This window comes from Mastomys coucha, unplaced genomic scaffold (genome assembly GCF_008632895.1).
Source record: "Mastomys coucha isolate ucsf_1 unplaced genomic scaffold, UCSF_Mcou_1 pScaffold20, whole genome shotgun sequence".
NCBI lineage: Eukaryota > Metazoa > Chordata > Mammalia > Rodentia > Muridae > Mastomys > Mastomys coucha.
This window is the reverse complement of record NW_022196903.1, coordinates 65,002,386-65,008,621: the sequence shown is the minus strand read 5'-3', so window position 1 is coordinate 65,008,621 and position 6,236 is coordinate 65,002,386. Positions and strand designations below refer to the sequence as shown.

Genomic DNA, 6,236 nt, shown 5'->3' with positions numbered 1-6,236 from the left:
TATCTGAAGACAGCTACAGTGTACTCATTTATAGTAATAATAATAAATAAATCTTAAAAAAAAAAGACTTGTAGACATGAAGTGAAATGGTTGATTTTAATGATGTATGTTATTTAACTGACGAGATAGAGGAACTGATATAACTTGGACCCATTTCCTCTATATCCTCACATTATTCTTTTAACACCAGAGATATGAGATACTTCAGGCAGGTATGTAGGTATCAGCCAGTTTCTGTGGAGGTATTGTGGTTTGAATATGAAATGCTCTCCACAAGCTCATTGGTTTGAACACTTGGTCCCTAGCTAGTGGTGCCTCCTCTGTGAAGGTTGTAGAGCCTTTAAGAGGTGGAGCCTTACTGAACAGAAGTGGGGCACTTTGCAAGTCCTTGGGGTTTTACAGCCTGTCTCTACTTCTTGTTCATACTCTGCCTCCTGTCTGTGGATACAAATCCAGCTTCCTGCTCCTACTGCTATGGCTGCCCTAGCAAATTGGGATGTATTCCCTGAAGAAATAAACCAGAGTAAATCCTTTCCAAAGAAAGAAAGAGAGGAAGAGAGAAAGAAAGAAAGAAAGAAAGAAAGAAAGAAAGAAAGAAAGAAAGAAAAAGAAAGAAAGAAAGCAAGGAAGGAAGAAAGAGAAACAGAAAGGTAGACAGGCATGACTACAGGCAATTAAAATTTCAGTTGTGTGCTTTACCTGGCCAAGAAGTATGGCATAAATTTTTTTTAGCATCAACACATATTGCATGAAAGTAGACTTCTATAGAGGAGGTGAGGTGAAATTCCTATGTTCACAACTGGACATGATGGTGCACACCTGCAATCCCAACACTCGTGAGGCTGAGGCAGGAGGATCAGTTCAAGGCTATTCTCAGCTATATTACACAGTTGAGTTTGAATTTAACACGGGGTGCATGAGACCGTGTCCCCCCAATTTTTTTTTTAAAATCTTATACTCAAGGAGATAAAAAGAGTAATGAAAAAAATCCCCAAAGTTAAAGGACATATTCTTCTGTCTTTAAAGTGTATGATGGTTGTAGTTAGGAAGGCATGCTGCTTCTGGGCTACAGGGTTGCTCTTCTGGATTTCATTTTAAAAGAGCGATGCTTATGTTAGAAACAGATCCTTTTTGATGATGAAAAACCACTGATGTCAAGCTAAAACCAAGTCTGACAGCAATATTATTCACAAGAGCTAAACTGTGAAAGCAATGTCTGTGCACGGGTGGATAGACAAGCAGCAGATGGTGTATGCATTCACGATGAAATATACTTCAGGGAGCTGGAGGATGGCTCTGCAGTTAAGCGCAAAGGTTTGGTTCCCAGCACCCATGTGCTGGCTCACAACCATCTGTTACTCCAGCTTCTAGGAATCTGATGTCCTTTTCTGGCCCTCAAGGGCACCAGACATGCATGTAGTACACCTACATACATTCAGGTAAAACACTCAGCCACATAAAATAAAAATAGACAATACTGTTCAGCTTTAAGAAGGGAGGGCTTTCAGAGAGTGCTTCAATATGGATGAGCCTTGAGGACACCTTGCTAGGTGATATGAACCACTCACAAGAAACGAGTGGGCTCCTTATGGCTCCAGTGTGATAGAGGTCAGCTGGAAAATAGGTTGGTAGTTGCCAGGCAGGGTGTGTGGTCTGGAGTTACTATTCAACAGCAGAGTTTCACTTTTACAAGACGAAAAATGCTTCTGAAAAGGCTGGGGCCATCTGTGAATTGCTTGCTACTTAAGTATCCAAGTTTAAAAGATTGAAGGCAATAATAACCTTATGGGTATCTTGCCACGATCTTTTTTTTTTTTTTTTTTTTAATGAATAAACGGTTACATATGCTTTCAAGTTTGAGGCAAGGGGAATCCAAAAACAACAAGGTTCTGCAGCAACTGCCGCTGTCCATTCATCGATTCCTTTTTTTTTCTTTATATAAATTATCTTTACCTCTATGGCATACAAAAGGTATAAATAGGATTCATGTAAAACCGGCACACTCAAGTGGATAGTCTGTGAAATGGGAGTATGCAGCTCTCTAAGCTGAACGGAAAGGTTAGACCCTGTGGCCCACAGCCTCACCCCCTTTAAGTGGAGACAAATGAGCAGCTTTCAGCCCAAGGAAGGTGGCTTGTCAGGGAAAGCAGAGGTGTGTCAGGTTTCAGAGCACATTTATGAACCAGGCATTTAATGGGAAGCATGCCTGAGGCAGAAACAGTGACATCTGAAGGGGCAGGCAAGACACTGTCTTAGCACAGGTCTCACCTCCCAGATCTCACACCTTTGTCACATAGCTGTGTGACATAGCTGAGCAGGGAGCAGCAGGCTGCAGGGATGAAGGAACCTCCTCCAAATAGGCAAAGCCATGGAGCAGTCACCAGCAACCCTTCACTCATGCTAGGAAGCAGTTTGGGAGTAAGGAACCACTGAGTGTAGACCCAAAGTTTTTGAATTCTCAAGTTCAGGTACATTGTAGGCTGGGGACCTTGAGAAATTTGTCATGATTTGCTAGGAAATGTTCATGATCTCAAAACCTCAGTATGCAGGGCAGTGTCTGCACGGGTGTGGGCCAGGCTTCGAGGCTGGAGGACAAAGCTGATGGGCAAGGCCTGTGGAGTGTGAGCGAGATAGCCTTCTCAGCAAGACTTTTGCTGCCTCTAACAAGATACTAGAATAAGATGCTGGAGATCAAGGATTCTAGAGATCTGGCCACAGTCATGCTTCTGAGATGGTCGCCCACCAACCTGCTCTGAGATGGTCACCCCCCAACCTGCTCTGAGGACAAGTAAGAGGGGAGGTTGGGACAGCAGAGCCTTTCAGACCCACGAACAAACTAGTGTCACATGTCCTGAGACGGTATATGACACTCTGAAGCCATAATCTCCACCATGAGACAAAAGCTACCAAGAGTGGATTCGGCAGGAATTCCTCTTAAGAGTCAGTCTGTGGCCAGGCATGGTAGTGCACACCTTTAATCCCAGCACTTCAGAGGCAGAGGCAGGCGGATCTCTGAGGCCAGCCTGGTCTACAGAACAAGTTCCAGGACAGCCAGGGCTACACAGAGATCCATGGGAAAAAAAAAATAAATAAAATGTCAGTTTGCTGCTACTGAAAAGTAGATGACTTATGTCCTGGTAGATGCTCCACCTTGGAGGATAGGGACATATCTAAGGTACGCCTGCAAACCAGAGTCACAGGCCAAACCGGGCCCATGCCCACTTTGTAAATAAAGTTTTATTGGGACACAGCTACACTCTGTGCACCAACTAGTTATGGCTGTTTTTGTGCTAAAGAAGCTGACTGGAGTCAGTGCAACAGACACTAATCAGACCATTGGCTGAGAAAGTCTGCAGGCCCCTGGGCTAAAGGCATCCAAGGGAATAGTCCCCTTTTGAAAGGGTCTTCAAAAAAAGGGGCCCAACTATTTAATCATTGGAACCTGATTCTGTTGGAAGTGCCCGAGCACATGAAAGCTACACTCACCACACAGAGTCTGTTGTGTGGTCAGGAGACACCAGTGTGCCTGGGTGTCTTCGCCCCTGTGCTTTAAACTATCTCTCACCCATGAGAAGCTGTAATCTACGACCAGGTCTCTGATGTTCAGAGAAGGCATGAACGAGTGTGAGTGTGTGGAAGCATGCTTCCATGTGTGTATGTGTATGCATGTATAAACACACACATGCACATTCTCATGCACACACTCGATCATTCCTCAGAGGGGCAGAATGTTGCTCTTCTTGTGCTGGGGCAGGGGAAGGGGCAGCACCTTTCTGCTCCTGAAGGCTCTGTGGTAAAGAAATCCCCTGCTTGCTGCTTCTCATTCACATGTCAGCTGTCAAAGCTGGATGGCAAAGGCTTGAAGTGCGCACAGTGGGTAGTTATAGTCGAGTGTGAACATGTCATCAACCACGTGTCTGAACTGCATGACTATGTAGTCAGGGTTGTTGCTGTGGACTATCTGGAAGTTCTTCTTCTTCTTCTTCTTCTTCTTCTTTTTTAAAGATTATTTATTTATTTTACATGTATGAGTACATTGTAGCTGTATAGATGGCTGTGAGCCATCATGTGGCTGCTGGGAACTGAACTCAGGATGACTTTATTACTCCCATGTAATACACTGTAGCTGTCTTCAGACGCACCAGAAGAGGGCGTCAGTTCTTATTACAGGTGGCTGTGAGCCACCGTGTGGTTGCTGGGATCCGAACTCAGGACCTTCGGAAGAGCAGTCATTGCTCTTACCCACTGAGCCATCTCGCTAGCCCTATCTGGAAGTTCTTTACAGATGCCTGGGTGACTCTGCCGTGAAAGTTCAGGATGGAGGACTGGGTGTCATTGTTCCACACCGGGGCCCTATTGTGCAGTTCGATCAGGTTCTCCATGGATTCGCTTTGTCATTTTGAAAGCAAGCTCTCGTGTTCATTTCATGGCTAGAATGGGATGCGTTCGTTATTCATATTCATCCCTGGAATGATCACAGACATTTTCCTAGGACCTTTGAAACTGAGTACATTTGTCTCATAACAGATAGCAGCCAGCTCCTATCGGATGTGGGCGGGCCTTCTCCACCAGACCCTGGGCCTTGACTGGGTTGACACCATGGTCATACACTGTGAAATTGGTCCCCATGAGATTGGATCCGAGTTTGCTGATGTAACTTCCCCTTCATGAGACAAATCCATGGGGTCTATGGAGACCAGGTAGTTGGGTATTTTGCTCTTTCATTGTTTCCTACCTGCTAGAAGAAATATCTTGCGGTCCTCCTCCTTCTCCAGGTGGGAAGAGGCCACGGGACATGCCTTTCTTATCCCTGGTTACTGTGCACTTCACCGTGACACCCCGAGGGGCAGGACTATACTCCAAATCCTCTAAATTCTCCACTTCTCCGAGTTGGGCATCGCCCTGCTGGGCTGTCACACCAGAAACTCCTGTCTCCAAGGCTGCTTTCTGGTTGGCTGCAGCACCCTGCACGAGCCAATGGGGAACTGAGGTTTTCCCCCTCATTCTCCTCCTTGTCAGGCTCCTCATCATAGTTCACACTACTCATGATGCTGCGTTTTTGGAGAATCTCCTGAAGGTCTGGCTTGGAGGCTGTCTCCACAGGGCTTTCCCCCGTCTGCATTTCCTTCGGTGCCTTCTTCTGGGGTAGGGGAGCCCACTGAGAGAACCTGAGGCTTGCTTTCCAAATCCCGAACCCCTGGCTTAAGGAAAGCAGCTGGACCATCGATGCCATGTAGGATGACGTTGCTGCGAGGTGTCTGAGGGTCCACCAGAGGCGTGTGCTCTTCACTAGCTCTTGGCTTTAACTTTCGCAGTCTGGCTTCTGGGTTTGGCTGTACCATGAGTGGCTCAAGGCGCTTCTTTCTCTGCTTCATCTCCAGCAGTGCTCTCTAACTGTTCAGCTTCAGCTGCCGAAGCCTCTGGGTCTCATCTTCAAAGGCACTGTCCCTTTGGGGTCCGGTTGCACGGAGCGCTGCCTCCATATACCTCCTGACCAGTGGCATCAGCCCATATATTCCTTTTTTGGACAGACCTTTCAGGCTGGTTCTGATTTTTACAATCTACATTGTAAGGAACAGTTTTTACCTGTGTTACTTAGTCCAAATATAACATTTTTTTCAGGCTGTGGATGCAGCTAAGTGAATAGGGTTGCTTGTATGAGATACACATGTGATCCTTAGCAGCACATGAACTGGGCGTAACAGCACATGCCTGTAATCCCATGACTGGAGAGATGGAAGCAGGAAAATCAGAAGTTCAAGGCCATCCTTGGCTACATAGAAAGCTCAAGTTTCAGCCTGGACTGCATGAAACTCCATATTAACTGGTGTGTGTGTGTGTGTGTGTGTGTGTGTGTGTGTGTGTGTGTGATTTCTTGGCATTAGAGAGATCACTCAGTCCTCTTGTAGAACGTCTGGGTTCAATTCCAGCCCACATCACATGGCTTACAAGTGTAAGTCAAGCTCCGAGGGATCTGACACATCTGTTCTTCATGGGCATCTGAATACCTGAATACCCAGGAGTACACATGTGAGCATGAGTGCACACGCACACACATAAGCATGTACACAAGTACACACAGGCACACACATGCATACACACACCTTTTTAATGATTTATTTTTATATTGTGCATTGATGTTTTGCTTACACATCTGCATGTATGTCTGTGTGAGGATGCCAGATCCTCTAGAACTGGAATTATAGACAGTTATGAGCTGCCATGTGGGTGCTGGG

The 6,236-nt window shown here is 45.9% G+C and overlaps 1 pseudogene; it reads right to left on the bottom strand.

The window, feature by feature from the left end:
- Positions 1-3,633: 3,633 nt before the first annotated feature.
- Positions 3,634-5,483, bottom strand: LOC116098177 (annotated as a pseudogene).
- Between the last annotated feature and the right edge of the window lie 753 nt (positions 5,484-6,236).